Raw genomic sequence first — 16652 nt, forward strand, 5'->3', positions numbered from 1 at the left:
CCCTTCTGAGTACCAGTCTACCGTCAGAAACCACCAGAAAACACACCGCCAACACAAAAAACTTTCAGCTGCCGTGACAACCGATGAACCTGCAAAAGAAGAAAAAGACCAGCAACAAAACACCACAAAACAAACACATAACAATAGGGCGGGAGGGTGGGAAAAACTGCCTCCTCTGTGTCACACTGGGCTCCGAATGATTCCTTAAAGCCACACCTCTCCCTTTTATGTGACCCCTCCCCTACACTGAACTTGTTTCCTGCAAACCTTTTCCTGAACTCCACCCATAAAGCTTAACCCTCTGTGTCCCTCATCCACACTGTCATGTCCAGCACTCCTTATATCATTGCATTCTTAATCCGTGCTTCTCTTGACTAGTGTAGTCTGAATGTTCCCCTTATACTATTCCTTATCTAATAGAAACGAGACCACACCATAGGTTGGAGTAAACTGGCCACAACAGCCTTTATTAAACATAACTCAAAATTACTCCAATAACTTGTAAATATGAAAATATATAAATATATAAATATATATAAATATATAAATATAAATAACTTTATTAACATTAAACCACATTTTAATTAACATTAACTGCCCATTCTGGTGATCTCTGACGGTGACCACACTTAAACCAATACCCAATCACTGCGGTACACCTGACCAACTTCCCAAAGGCCTCCACCTGTGACCGGTCGGAGACAACTTCCGCCAGTGAACATAACCGTATTCCCTCCAACGTTCAGGAATACCCAGAGGGGCCGATCGTTAGATGAGCCCCCCACACCCTCAGATCCCTTCTGAGTACCTGTCTACCGTCAGAAACCACCAGAAAACACACCGCCACAGCCCGAAAGGGTGACCCCCTCAACCTTGAGGGCCGCCCCACACCCGAAGAGCTTTCTGTATGCCCTCCTGTAAGCCAAAGGACCAGAGGTCAATCCCCACATCCGATAGATGAACGCCATCCCGCCTAAGATAAAGCCCTACATTCACCTCCAATTCCCTGTGTCTTACCACAATGCCCCCGTTCTGCACTACAAACCGCCCAACAACCTTATTAACCCTAATCCTAGTTTTCTCAAGGCTGGCTAAAGACCTGGCCCCCCGCCACACCGTTCTGGCCACAATGTCCGACCACACCAAAATGGTGCCCGGGAAAAGGACTCACATGCGCAACACATCAGCCTTGATATCCGCCAAAATGTCCTTCACTTTCCGAAATCCCAGGTCATTGCCCCCCGCATGAACAACCAGCACATCCGGGGGCCTATCCCTCAAAGCGAAGCGCTCCACCTCCCTCATGACACGCTCCCACCTCATGCCCGGGAAACCCAACCACATCACCCTAGCTACCTCCCTGGGGATACCCAATTGCCTGCCTGCTGGTAGAGAATCACCTCTCCTGGCCCCCCAGCAGACGTACGAATGCCCCAGGATCCAAACGAGGCGTTGAGAACCTCCATCTGGAATGAAAACAAGAGAAATAACACAACAACCAAAGGAATGTTACAAGCACAGTCCTCCCCCCCATAAATCCCACAGCAAACAACCCCCAGCCGCACCCTCCTTACCCCAGTAGCAACTGCGGCCGGACATAGGACCGGAACCTCCGGGACTCCCATCTACCAATCCGGCGAACCACCGCCTCCTCCAGCCCACATCGAGCCGCTTCCGTGGCCGCCCCAATCCGAAAAGAGTGGGACGCGTAGTCCCGCTCATCCAAACCCACCGCCCTCAGGCATTGCCGAAAGACCGACACAAATTGAAAACGGGATAGAAAAGAGCCCTCCTCGTGCACCAAAAAGGGGCCCGCCCCCACAGGCCGTACCGCCCGGAAAGCCCGTACCGCCGCCACCGGGCACACTACCGAGCCCGGCAGGGCGAGCAGCGTAATCGCCACTCCCCTGCCCCGTTGATCAGTCTTAGACCTACGCAACCGTATACTCACCCGATCCGCAACCACCTGCACATCCTGATCCAACAGACCCCCAGCCACCCGTTTTGAGCGACACACCAACTCCCCAATCCTAAAAGCCCCATAAAACGCCAACGAAAACGCTGCCGTAAACAGAACGGTCTCGTAAGCAGACGAGCAAACGTCCACCAGCCGAGAACAAATTGCCACCAAATTGTCAAATGACACCGGCCGGCGCGCATCCCTACCCTTCCAATCCCTCCTGTACCCCTTTAACGTTTGCCTCACCCAAAAATCCTTCGTCCCGTCCGGCTCCCCCCACAGTTTGAACAAAAAGGCCAACCCCGCCAGCTTCCGCTCAATAGACGCGGGAGACAGGCCCGTCTCAATGTTCCGGGCAACCCAGTACAATACCACCCAGCGCCGGTCGGAGCCCCGACCAGCCACTCCAACCTCCCGCAGGAACGCCCACCATTCCGCCCACACTCTAGAATAAGCGGACCATGTAGCCTCACTCAACGACCTTTTTAACCAACCTGCGGCGATTCCAAGGGAAGTTCCCACATCCACCCGGGGCATGGCGCCCCCGACTCCTCCGCTCCCGGCGCCAGCTGCCGGAACTTGTCCCACTGAAAACGAGAGAGCGAGTCAGCCAAAGAATTCTCCACCCCAGGTATGTGCACAGCATAAACGTAAACATTGAGCCGCAAACAGCGAAAGACCAGGTGTCGCAGCAGCCGGATGACCGGGGGGGAGGAAGCAGTCATCCGATTGAGGACCTGGACCACCCCCATGTTATCGCAATTGATGCGCAACTTCAAATTACGAAACTCCGCCCCCCACAGCTCCAATGCCACCACTATCGGGAACAATTCTAGCAAAACCAAATTGCCCAACAACCCCGCAACCTCCCATGAGCGTGGCCAAGGTTCCGCACTCCACCGACCCCGGAAAAATGCCCCATAACCCGTTGAGCCAGCCGCGTCAGTAACCAACTCCACATCGAAGTTGCTCACTGGCCCCGACATCCACATAGCCCGCCCATTATACGACTCCAAAAATTCATGCCAAGCCCGCAGGTCCTCCCGGTGTTCCCTTCGCAAACGCAAAAAGTGGGTAGGGGCGGTTACCCCGGCAGTGGCCCCCGACAGCCGTCGGCAGAACACACGGCCCATAGGGATGATCCGGCAAGCGAAATTCAGCTTGCCCAACAGGGACTGCAGGGCCCGAAGCTGAACCTTCGGCCGGCCCTGCATGCCTGCCAACTCCGCCTGCAGATCCCGTAATTTATTCTCTGGCAAGCGACACTCCATTGCCATAGAATCAATCACGATTCCCAAAAAACTCAATTCCGTCACCGGGCCTTCCGTCTTATCCCCCGCCAACGGCACCCCGAACCTGCCCGCAATGTGCTGCAACGTGGACAGAAGAATCGCACACACATTGGAGGCAGGCGGGCCCACGCACAGAAAGTCATCCAAATAGTGGATGACCGACTCCAGGCCCGAAACATCTCTCACCACCCATTCCAAAAATGAACTAAAAGCTTCAAAATAGGCGCATGAAATGGAACAACCCATGGGCAGGCACAAGTCCACATAAAACTTGCCCCGCCAATGGCATCCCAACAGCCGGAAGCTGTCCGGGTGGACCGGCAGAAGGCGAAACGCTGATTCCACATCCGCCTTGGCCATGAGAGCCCCACGACCATACCGCCTGACCCACCGTACCGCCGCGTCAAAAGACGTGTAGGAAACCGTACACGCCTCCGGGTCAATGAAATCATTGACCGACCCCCCTTTCGGAAAAGACAGGTGATGAATCAAGCGAAACTTCCCCGGCTCCTTCTTAGGAACTACACCCAACGGGGAGACCACCAGGTCCCCCCACGGCTGCACTTCGAAAGGACCACCCATCCGGCCCAGCGCCACCTCTTTACCCAATTTGTCATCCACAACCCCCGGGTGATCTAAAGCCGATCGCAAATTCCTGGCCAACGGCGGCACCCCTCCCAAAGAACAGGGAATCCTAAAACCGTCCCGAAAACCCAGAATTAGCCCACGCGCCGCCGCACCATCTGGATACCTATTTAGGAAAGGAAGCATCCTTCCCAGGTTCACCGGCGTCATCCCTTTTGTGACCGGCGGCACTGGCACGCTGACCTTTTTTGAAACAGCGAGACAGGGGGTGGGTGCCGCCGCACCCGGAGCACTCATGCTTGAAGCGGCACGCGCCTCCGAATTTACAAGCCCCTTCATTAAAGGGCCAGCACACCCCCCACTTCTTTCCGGCCGGCAGTCCCGAGGAAGACGCACTCCCGGCCCCCCCCTGAAGAAACGGAGTGGGCGCCCGCGGAGCAGACATAAGCCTCATCCAGAGGCTTATGTCCTTGTGATCCCACCGCAGGTCAGCCCGCACTGCCTTACGCTGACGAAACTGCTCATCATAGCGCAGCCAAGCCAGCCCTCCATACACTCGGTGAGCCTCCCCAATCGCGTCCAGGTAACAAAATAACGCCGAGCAATGCTCGGGGTTCTTTTCCCCTATCACGCTAGCCAAGATAGCGAACGCCTGAAGCCAATTTGCAAATGTGCGCGGGATCAGCCGATACCTACGTTTCTCCTCGTCGTCCTTCTTGGAACTGTCCGGCTTAACCCTGTCCAAATTAAATTTCTCGAGGGGGAGCAAGGAGAAAATCTCCACATACTCACCCTTGCCGATCTTGTCCCGCACCTCCTGCTTCAAATGCCCCCCCAATGGGCCTTCGAAACAAACATAGACTTCGCACCGGGCAGCATCCGCGATCCTAACCAGGTCAGACCGCGCCCCCGGGTCCGCGGGCACCGGGGGGACCCCCGAGCCCACAGCCCCCGCATCCATGCTCCCCGACACCGCAGCAGGCGGTGCATCCCGCGCAGGAATGACCTCCGCCCCCCCGGCCCCCCCCACAGTACCCATCCAGGGGGCCACCTGAGGCGACCCGGAGCCCCCAGCAAACTTACCAACCAGGGCCTGCAGCCCCCCCAACAGCTCCTGCAACTGACCTGACGGCCCCCCCGGGGCCACAGGGCCCGCCCCCTGCGCTGAACCTGCCGCAACCCCCCCAATACGTCCCGGGATCCCGTGGGTACCGCACCCCCCTGCGCCACCCCCATCAGATCCCGCAAGGCATCCGCCAGCAATGTAGACTCCCGCAACTTACCCGGGCCCCCAGGGGCCTCGGCGACCGGTACCGGTCCGGGTGTAGAAAAGGACCCCTCCTCCTCCTGGGACAGCTCGCTCTCCGAACCGACCTCTCCAGCGCGCACCGGGGACGCGGCAATCCCCCTGTGCTCCGCGCGGTCCATCCGGTCCCTGCGATCCGGGACTGCAGGCAATGTCCTCCTCCCCCCGCCGCCCCCGGCATGCCGGCATCTAAAACCAGCCCTGCCAGGCACCTTGGCAGCCTTCAGCGACCCTCCCTCCCCCCCCTCCAGCATGCGACCCCCCCGGAGCGCCCCCCTCCCCCCCACCGCGCGGATGCTGGCCCCAGACCCAGCATGCCGCAGATCCCCCGCCACGTGCACCCCCCCTTGGCCTGCCGACCCAGAGCCATCCACACTCCCCCCCACCTCCACCGGGCCCCGTGCGGTCACGGCGCCATTTCCATGCGGCCGCGAAGCCCCGCCCCCCTCCGTTCGGCGGCGCAACGACCGCCCGGACCGGGGGGAGCCGATAACCTGCCGTTTTGCCGGGGGGACCGATCGGTCCACCCCCGGGCTCCGGGAGTCACGAGGCGGCCGAGGAGTAGGCCCAGGAGAAAAACGCGCCGGAGGCCGAGACCTCCGCGCGCGCAGTGGAACCTCACCTGTCCCGCCGCCGTCCACATCGCCGTCCGTCAGGTCACCCACACGTTCCCGCAGCCAGTCCGCACCGCGCACCTCCGCCGCCCTTCGCAGCCGCGCGAAGAGTCCCTCGAGGTCCGCCATAGCAGAGGAGCAGCGAAAAAACTGCCTCCTCTGTGTCACACTGGGCTCCGAATGATTCCTTAAAGCCACACCTCTCCCTTTTATGTGACCCCTCCCCTACACTGAACTTGTTTCCTGCAAACCTTTTCCTGAACTCCACCCATAAAGCTTAACCCTCTGTGTCCCTCATCCACACTGTCATGTCCAGCACTCCTTATATCATTGCATTCTTAATCCGTGCTTCTCTTTATAGTCAATGACTAGTGTTAATGATTAATTTTGCTTTCATGGGTGTGTTTCATATAATGCTATTTACATATAGATCTCTTTTTAAAAAACAATAATTTGACTGCTGGAGCGCCACCCACACATTCACATAGACTGCAATGGTAAAAATTGGAGCAAGGAGGGAAAGCTGCATTGTCAATCAAGATCCCTGAGCGCCCCTGCATATGATGTGAAGGAGTGTTACTTGGGGCTGCAAAGAAAAATAGACATTTTTTTTTTAACGACATAATTGTTCTTGTGCATAAATGAAAGCAAGCATTTTTGCATGTGTTTCCATTTAAATAATGGTATTTGCATTCAGATAATTTTTTTATTTAATTTACATTAGCCATGTTACCAACAGAGCTCTGCCCAAAGACATGGAGAAAAATCACATGATTGAGTCTAAAACCATCCAAAAAAGAATATTTACAAGCCTTCTAATTGATCCACGGACATGCCTTTATTTCATGAGTCCTCAGTTTTTTTGCTAGCGTTCTAAGGTAATGGACCTTTTTTCCCTAATGCCCCATACACACATGTCAGGAGACATTTACCGGTTCAAAAAAACAAAAAAGGCACACATTCTGCCTGTGTGTATGTAAGTCTGTCTGATAGAAATCGAGACATTGGCCAGGTTCTGTTGGATGTGAATGCTGGAAAATCAGCAGCTGACCAACTCTTGATCAGTGCTCTCAGCCAATGCCATTCCCCTGTCAGAACACAACAGCTCAGCGAGGGAGATTTCTGGACTAACGTCACATGGTTAGTACAGTGGCACCAACCGGAGCTGTCAGGTTTTTTTTCATTCAACCCAGCAAAAACTGTAGTGTGTACCAGGCTATATGGAGAAATTACTCTTAACCCAACTGGTTTATTATTTGTCTTTGTATTCTTCAATTATTATTATTATTATTATTATAATACATGATTTATATAGCACCAACATTTTAGGTAGGGCTTTACAATATAAAAGGAGACAATACAGTTACAATACAATAAAATACAAGAGGATTAAGAGGGCCCTGCTCAGAAGAGCTTACAATCTAATAGGGTGGGGCAGGTGGTACAAAAGGTTGTAACTGTGGCGAATGAGCTAATGGAAGTGGTAGGAGATTAGTTGGAGACATGGTAGGCTTCCCTGGAGAGATGAGTTTTCAGGGATCGCCTGAAGGTAGCAAGAGTAGGGGATAGCCGGACCAGTGGAGGAAGTGAGTTCCAGAGGATGGGAGAAGCTCTGGAGTAATCCTGGAAATGAGCATGGGAGGAGGAGATGAGAGAACTTGAGAGTAGGAGGTTTTGAGAATAGCGGACGGGAGGATTTGGATGATATTTGGAGACAAGATTGGTGATTTAGCTTGGGGCAGAGTTGTGAATGTCTTTGTATGTTGTGGTTAGTATTTTGAATTTAATTTGCTGGGTGATTGCCAACTCTCAATCCCTACACTGGCTCCCAGACACTGAGCGGTTGGTAAGGTGGATAAGTCTGGCAGCAGCATTCATGATAGACTGAAGAGGGGGTAGCCTATGGAGAGGTAGACCAATGAGAAGGGAGTTGCAACAGTCAAGGCGAGAGATAATAAGGGAATGAATGAGGATTTTGGCGGTTTCATTTGTTAAAATTGGGTGAATTTTAGAGATGTTACGGAGGTGAATTCTACAAACCTTTGACAACGATTGGACTTGGGGCTGAAATGACAAGTCAGATTCTAGGATTACACCTAGTACCCTGGCATGATGGTTGCATTGTTGATTTTGATGGAAAAGTCATGGAGGGGGGCATGTGCAGGGGGGAATATTAATATCTCCGTTTTAGAGAGTAGATTTTGTTTAAGGAAGTGGGGCGACATCCATGCTGATATGTCAATTAACTCTTCAGACAATTTCTCTTATCTTCTAATACAAGAATAAAAGCAATGTATCCAGATAAGTGCAACATGCTAAAACCTTGAAAATGGTACCCAGACCATGAGGACAGCCTGTAATGTTGCTTCAGGCATTGGATCTTGTGTGGGACCTATAGATGGGCCGAAAAACACCCCTCTGTTCGGTTTGCAGCAGTACTCCCGAACAGGGGAAAAGTTATAAAGCGAACAGCAAACCCCATTGAAGTATGGGAGCCAAACAGGAAAAATCTAAAGTTCCCATTTTAAAAGGCTTATATGCAAGGAATTGGCCATAAAAAGGGTATGGGGGTTTGAGTACTGCCTGGGGGACATTAACCACTTCAGGACCGCCGTATTGCCAATGTACGTCAACACAATGGCACAGGCAGGCACAATCACGTAAATGTACGTGAATGCCTTCTAGCGGGTGGGGGGTCCCCCCGCTAGATACAGCGGTCCCTTTCGGTGCCGGAGCGATCGGCGATGAGGGGATGGCCGTTGGTTTCCGCCCATCCCCTCTCGATCGCTCCTGGCCAGTGACGAACTTCCTCCCCTGTGAAAATGTAAACACAGGAGGAGGAAGTGATGTCACACTCCTCGTGGCGGTCTTTTTGAACCGGACAGCGAGGAGTGAAGACGTCCAAGTAAGTGCACCAACAGTCCACTGACACATAGGTACACACAGGCACACATTTCACCCCAGTCACCCCCCCGATCGGCCCCCCGCCCCCCCCCCAGTCACAGTGTCACTAATGCAGTGTTCATTTATTTATTGATCACTACATTTAGTGTCAGTTGTGACTGTAAAAAGTGTCAGGGCAGCTAGTGTTAGGCCCCTTTTAGGTCCAGGGTAGCCCCCTACCCCCCCCCTATTAAAGGTTTAACCCCTTGATTGCCCTCCCAGTTAACCCTTTTACCCTCTTTTACCAGTGTCACTAAGCGATCGTTTTTCTGATCGCTGCAATAGTGTCACTGGTCCCGCTAGGAAGCTAGTTTTTTTTTAGGTTCAACGCCAGGTTTTTATACCGTTAGGTACCCCGATATATAACCTAATAAAGGTTTTAACCCTTTGATTGCCCCTAGAGTTAACCCTTTCACCAGCGATCGCTGCATAAGTGTCACTGGTGACGCTGGTTAGCCAGTTAGTTATTTAGTTATTTAGGTTCCCCGTCAGGTTTTTATAAAGCTTCAGGTACCCCCATATAAATACCCAATAAAGGTTTTAACCCCTGATTACCCTTAGTTAACCCTTTCACCAGTGATCACCGTATAAGTGTTACGGGTGACGCTGGTTAGGTAGTTCGCTTTTTATAGCATCAGGGCACCCGCCATTTATTACCTAATAAAGGTTTAACCCCCTGATCACCCGGCGGGTGATATAAATTTGGTTTTAGGGTCAGAAAGGGTCTGCGTCGCCCCAGGCAGTGCTAGGTTAGTGCCAGCACTGCTAACACCCACGCGCAAAGCATACACCTCCCTTAGTGGTATAGTATCCGAACAGATCAATATCTGATCTGATCAGATCTATACTAGCCCAGCAATTTAGGGTTCTAAAAAAACGCATTGTTAGCAGGATCAATCCAGATACCTGCTAGCACCTGCGTTTTGCCCCTCTGCCCAGCCCAGCCCAGCCCACCCAAGTGCAGTATCGATCGATCACTGTCACTTACAAAACACAACACACATAACTGCAGCGTTCGCAGAGTCAGGCCTGATCCCTGCGATCGCTAACAGTTTTTTTCGTAGCGTTTTATACAGTCGCTGACAGGCTAGGTGCTTTTTTACCTGTGAGTCTCACTACTGTACCCCTAAATTTAGAGCCCAAAATGGCAAAGCGAAGGTACACTAGTGAAGAGGCCTACACGTTTCTGAGCATGACAGATAGTGAAGAGGAAGACACTGATCTGTCAGATTCAGGCTCAGAATACGAACCTGTAGAGGACAGCGCCTCCATGTCAGATAGCTCTGACGACGAAGAAGAGGTCCCTGCTATTGTCAGGCGTACTCGACCCCCATTTTCTGATGTTGTTGAGGTGCAGGAACCGCAAGTCCCTCGTATGGAGTATAGAGCCAGTACTAGCGCCGCTCATCCTTTTGGTGAACTGGCAAGCACCAGCGGCCTAGTACACCCTGGACGTACATCCAGCACTGCAGTATCACGTGGTGACGTGGCGAGTCCCATAAGTGCAGTTCAAGCTGGCGAGGTGGCAAGAAGAAGAAGACAAAGACAGGCCCGTCGTACCCATAGTGCCCTTCCTGCAGAATTCGCCTATCCCAATTGGGTGCCCACCACTTCTGCAGAACCCGTACTTCCCCCATTCACTGCCCAACCCGGTATTCAGGTGGATACAGATGGTTTTACGCCACTCGATTTTTATTCTCTGTATCTCACGGAAGATCTCTATAGATCTATTGTGGACCAAACCAATTTATATGCTGGTCAACGCATCGCCGCTAATCCCCAGTTGCCGTCTCTTGCCAGAGATTGGAAACCAGTTACGGTTTCCGAATTTAAGACGTTTTTGGGCCTTTCCCTCAACATGGGCACACATAAATTTATGCGGATGCGGGCTTATTGGTCCACGCATCCGGCTGACCACATGCCCGTGTTCTCTAACTCCATGTCCAGGAAACGATACGAGCAGATCTTGCGGTTCTTGCACTTCAGTGACAATGAACTTTGTCGTCCACGTGGAGACCCTGAATACGATCGGCTCTACAAAATTCGGCCCCTCATAAACCACTTCAACCAACGTTTTGCAGACTTGTTTACTCCCCAAAAAGTTGTCTGCGTTGATGAGTCCCTGGTTAAGTTTACTGGTCGCTTGTCATTCAAACAGTACATTCCCAACAAGCGTACCAGATACGGGGTCAAGCTCTATAAGTGCTGTGACAGGGCCACAGGCTATGCATGGAGCTTTATGGTTTATGAGGGTAAAGATAGTTACGTAGAGCCGGAGAACTGCCCTGATTACATAGGAAGCGCTGGCAAGATAGTGTGGAAATTGGTGTCACCCTTATTCGGAAAGGGGTACCACTTGTACGTGGACAACTATTACACCAGCGTGCCACTGTTTAGTCATTTATTTGATAATCAGATTGGAGCATGTGGCACCGTGCGACCTAATCGCCGGGGCTTTCCCCAGCGGCTTGTAGATTCCCGTCTTAGGCTGGGGGAGAGAGCCTGCTATCGGTGTAATAATTTGCTCGCTATGAAGTGGAGGCAGTGAAGTTTTCGTTCTTACCTCCCTTCATGCAGACACGACGGTCCAAATTTCTACGGCGACTGGTATTGTGGAGAAACCCCTCTGTGTCCACGAATATAACAAAAATATGGGAGGGGTGGACCTCAATGACCAGATGTTGGCGCCGTTTCTAACTTCCCGTAAGACCAGACGCTGGTACAAAAAAGTGTCTGCTTACTTATTTCAATTGGCTTTGCTGAATGCTTTTGTGCTATACAACACTTCAGGCGGAACATTAACCTTTCTTTTCTTCCAAAGAGAGGTTGTCACAGAGCTTCTGTTTCCAGACGGTTCTGTACCTCACCATTCCCAACCAAATGCAGTAAGCCGGCTGCATGAGAGGCATTATTCTTATGTCCTCCCGAGTACCCCTACCCAACGAGCCCCCCAAAAAAGATGTCGTGTCTGTAGCAAGCGCGGATATAGGCGTGACACCCGTTCTTATTGTCCACGCTGTCCTGGCAATCCTGGTCTTTGTCAGGGTGAGTGTTTTGAACGCTACCATGAACTAGTGAAGTATTAGCGTAGGGTACAGCATTTCACAGGCTAGGCACACTTACACAGGGTCTCCCAAGATGCCATCGCATTTTGAGAGACCCGAACCGTTACAGTTACAGTTTACAGTTCAAAAAAAAGTGTATAAAAAAAAAAAAAGTAAAATAAAAAAAACAAAAAAAATATAAAATATAAAAACCAAAAATAGTTGTCGTTTTATTGTTCTCTCTCTCTCTCTCTCTCTCTCTCTCTCTCTCTCTCTCTCTCTCTCTCTCTCTCTCTCTCTCTCTTCTCTCAAATTTTTTATACTTTACTGTTTACTGTGTTATTGTTAACCATTTTTCATGTTTTCAGGTACGCCATTCAGCTGCAGCGTGGATTTATTTATCTTGACAGCAACAGCGTTTGCTCCCACGATACATAAAGCTGCGACTCCAGTGCTGTAGGAGGTGATTTCACCACCACAGTTAAAAAAGAGCATATATGCCGAAGCATGGGGGCATAAGGGGTGGAGGAGCGATTTTGCTCCTAATGCCGCGCACATACGGTCAAAATTCCGACGGAGGGCTTGCCCGTGGAAAAGTTTGAACGTATATGTACGCGGCGTAACTTTTTTGCGGGAGGATGCCCCCATGCTTTGGCATATATATATTTTAGGCACAGGTTGTGTTAAAAAATGTTTTATTTTTTACAGTTTTTTTTGGCAATTGCTTTGCAGGTATGGTATGGTAAGGTTTTACTGGGATGTTACTTTGTTTTAACGTTAACCATAATTTGCTTAGCAGGTACGCCATTCAGCTGCAGCGCGGATTTATTTATCTTGACAGCAACAGCGTTTGCTCCCACGATACATAAAGCCGTGACTCCAGTGCTGTAGGCGGTGATTTCACCACCACATTTAAAAAAGAGCATATATGCCGAAGCATGGGGGCATAAGGGGTGGAGGAGCGATTTTGCTCCTAATGTCGCGTACATACGGTCAAAATTCTGACAGGGGGCTTGCCCATGGAAAAGTTTGAACGTATGTACGCGGCATAACTTTTTTGCGGGAGGATGCCCCCATGCTTCGGCATATATAAATGGTGCATGTATGTCCATCATTAGAAGTGGGTGGATGAAGGGAGGTATCTAATGGTGGGCATACCCACCGATCAATCTCTTTTTTTTCGTTCAGACAACATGACTCTCAGTAAATAGCTTGGGGTGTCTACTTTCCAAAATGGGGTAATTTGGGGGGGTTTTGTGCTATTTTGGCATTTTATGGCCTTTGCACCCTTAGAAATCCTGAAGGTGGTGATTGGTTTTCGGGGTGCCGTACGCGACTAGACTCCCAAAAAGTCCCACACATGTGGTATCCCCATACTCGGGAGAAGTAGCTGAATATATTTTGGGGTGCAATTCCACATATAACCATGGCATGTGTGAGCAATATATCATTTAGTGACAACTTTTTGTACATTTTTTTTTTTTTTGTCATTATTCAATCCCTTGGGACAAAAAAAAAAAAATATTCAATAGTGTCAAGATGGCCCTCGGCAAATAGCTTGGGGTGTCTACTTTCCAAAATGGGGTCATTTGGGGGGGTTTTGTGCCATCTTGGCATTTTATGGCCATCAAAACTGTGATAGGTAGTGATAGGTAGTGAGGAGTAAAATAAAAAAATTATGCCCTTAGAAATCCTGAAGGCGGTGCTTGGATTTCGGGGTCCCGTACGCGGCTAGGCTCCCAAAAAGTCCCACACATGTGGTATCCCCATACTCGGGAGAAGTAGCTGAATATATTTTGGGGTGCAATTCCACATATAACCATGGCATGTGTGAGCAATATATCATTTAGTGACAACTTTTTGTACATTTTTTTTTTTTTTTTTGTCATTATTCAATCCCTTGGGACAAAAAAAAAAAATATTCAATAGTGTCAAGATGGCCTTTGGCAAATAGCTTGGGGTGTCTACTTTCCAAAATGGGGTCATTTGGGGGGGTTTTGTGCCATCTTGGCATTTTATGGCCATCAAAACTGTGATAGGTAGTGATAGGTAGTGAGGAGTAAAATAAAAAAATTATGCCCTTAGAAATCCTGAAGGCGGTGCTTGGATTTCGGGGTCCCGTACGCGGCTAGGCTCCCAAAAAGTCCCACACATGTGGTATCCCCATACTCGGGAGAAGTAGCTGAATATATTTTGGGGTGCAATTCCACATATAACCATGGCATGTGTGAGCAATATATCATTTAGTGACAACTTTTTGTACATTTTTTTTTTTTTTTTTTTGTCATTATTCAATCCCTTGGGACAAAAAAAAAAAATATTCAATAGTGTCAAGATGGCCCTCGGCAAATAGCTTGGGGTGTCTACTTTCCAAAATGGGGTCATTTGGGGGGGTTTTGTGCTATTTTGGCTTTTTATGGCCTTCGAAACTGTGATAGGTAGTGAGGGGTGAAATCAAAAATTTGCACCCTTAGAAATCCTGAAGGTGGTGATTGGTTTTCGGGATGCCGTGCGCGACTAGACTCCCAAAAAGTCCCACACATGTGTTATCCCCGTACTCGGGAGAAGTAGCGGAATATATTTTGGGGTGCAATTCCACATATAACCATGGCATGTGTGAGCAATATATCATTTAGTGACAACTTTTTGTACATTTTTTTTTTTTTTTTTTTTTTAGTCATTATTCAATCCCTTAGGACAAAAAAAATAAATATTCAATGGGCTCAACATACCCATCAGCAGTTTTCTTGGGGTGTCTACTTTCCAAAATGGGGTCATTTGGGGGGGTTTTGTGCCATCTTGGCATTTTATGGCCGTCAAAACTGTGATAGGTAGTGATAGGTAGTGAGGAGTAAAATAAAAAAATTATGCCCTTAGAAATCCTGAAGGCGGTGCTTGGATTTCGGGGTCCCGTACACGGCTAGGCTCCCAAAAAGTCCCACACATGTGGTATCCCTGTACTCAGGAGAAGCAGAAGAATGTATTTTGGGTGTCATTTCACATATGCCCATAGCATGTGTGAGCAATATATCATTTAGTGACAACTTTGTGCAAAAAAAAAAAAGTTTGTAATATTCCCGCAACTTGTGGCAAAATATAAAATATTCCATGGACTCAACATGCCTCTCAGTAAATAGCTTGGGGTGTCTACTTTCCAAAATGGGGTCATTTTGGGGGGTTTTGTGCTATTTTGGCTTTTTATGGCCTTCGAAACTGTGATAGGTAGTGAGGGGTGAAATCAAAAATTTGCACCCTTAGAAATCCTGAAGGTGGTGATTGGTTTTCGGGATGCCGTGCACGACTAGACTCCCAAAAAGTCCCACACATGTGGTATCCCCGTACTCGGGAGAAGTAGCGGAATATATTTTGGGGTGCAATTCCACATATAACCATGGCATGTGTTAGCAATATATCATTTAGTGACAACTTTTTGTACATTTTTTTTTTTTTTTTGTCATTATTCAATCCCTTAGGACAAAAAAAAAAAATATTCAATGGGCTCAACATACCCATCAGCAGTTTCCTTGGGGTGTCTACTTTCCAAAATGGGGTCATTTGGGGGGGGGGTTTGTACTGCCCTGCCATTTTAGCACCTCAAGAAATGAGATAGGCAGTCATAAATTAAAAGCTGTGTAAATTCCAGAAAATGTACTCTAGTTTGTAGACGCTATAACTTTTGCGCAAACCAAAAAATATACGCTTATTGACATTTTTTTTACTAAAGACATGTGGCTGAATAAATTTTGCCCTCAATGTATGACTAAAATTTAGTTTATTCGATTTTTCTTATAACAAAAAGAAGAAAATATCATTTTTTTTCAAAATTTTCGCTCTTTTCCCATTTATATCGCAAAAAATAAAAATCGCAGAGGCAATCAAATACCATCAAAAGAAAGCTCTATTTGTGGGAAGAAAAGGACGCAAATTTCGTTTGGGTGCAATATTGCATGACCGCGCAATTACCAGTTAAAGCAGCGCAGTGCGAAATTGGAAAAAGACCTCTGGTCCTGAAGGTATTTATTGGTCCGGGGCTGAAGTGGTTAATCATTGCAAAAAAATTTTTTAAAACAATCTTTTTTTCAGGAGCAATGATTTTAAGGATGCTTAAAGTGTAACAATAAAAACAAACAATTCCTTTAAATATAGTGCTTGGGGGGGTCCCCTTAGTCTGCCTGTAAAATCGTGCATCTGTACATGTATAGAACATGCTTCAGCAAAAATGACATTTCTAAAGAAATAAAAAAAAACAAGTAAAATCACATTTAAATATATATGTACGCACTGCGCTAGTGAAAATCACCTATCTGTGCTGCCACTTAATGTTCAGTAAACATGAAAATGAGGTGAAACAAATCAATGTGAAAGAGAGAGAGACAAATAATTCCGCAGTAGCACACTAAATTAATCTAGAAAACTCTTAAATATTAACATTGTGAAATGATCAACATAAAACACTCATACATAATAAAAAGTGTCCTTATAGCATATCCCAAAAATATACATGCTTCAACATATGCAAATCAATATGGTAATACATTCCAACTTTACACCAAAATTCTTCACTAAAAGTGATGTGTACCATTTCCACTCCCTTAAGAATAAAGCTCACCAGATCCTGTTGCCATTCACTCTTGTGTCTGGCAAATATCGCCTTATTAGATGTTATTGAAGAGCCGCCTTTACATGCCAATCTCCATCCAGATTAATAAAGACATTCCCCACATATGGTGATAGAAATTGGGACAGATCCTCCAATAGTGTAAAAATACCTTACGGTAATCTGTTTAATAAAAGTGATGCACTTACATCATAAAAGATTCAAAATCGTCTTTTTAAAATTTCAAACATGCCAGGTAACTCAGTGTTGTGATCTCCTCATAGCTTCCTTCATACACATGGAGTCGCCCT

General features: G+C 48.4%; 1 long non-coding RNA gene across 1 annotated transcript; it reads right to left on the reverse strand.

Annotated features, from left to right (window-relative positions):
• Positions 1 to 1193: 1193 nt before the first annotated feature.
• Positions 1194 to 5323, reverse strand: LOC143982796 (uncharacterized). Its single transcript, XR_013274513.1, has 3 exons — positions 5121 to 5323; positions 2455 to 2547; positions 1194 to 1466 (listed from the first exon to the last, which is right to left on the reverse strand). It is a non-coding gene; the product is annotated as an uncharacterized LOC143982796 (long non-coding RNA).
• Between the last annotated feature and the right edge of the window lie 11329 nt (positions 5324 to 16652).

This window comes from Lithobates pipiens, unplaced genomic scaffold (genome assembly GCF_037356315.1).
Source record: "Lithobates pipiens isolate NorthernLeopardFrog02 unplaced genomic scaffold, aLitPip1_a1.2 Scaffold_16, whole genome shotgun sequence".
Lineage (NCBI taxonomy): Eukaryota > Metazoa > Chordata > Amphibia > Anura > Ranidae > Lithobates > Lithobates pipiens.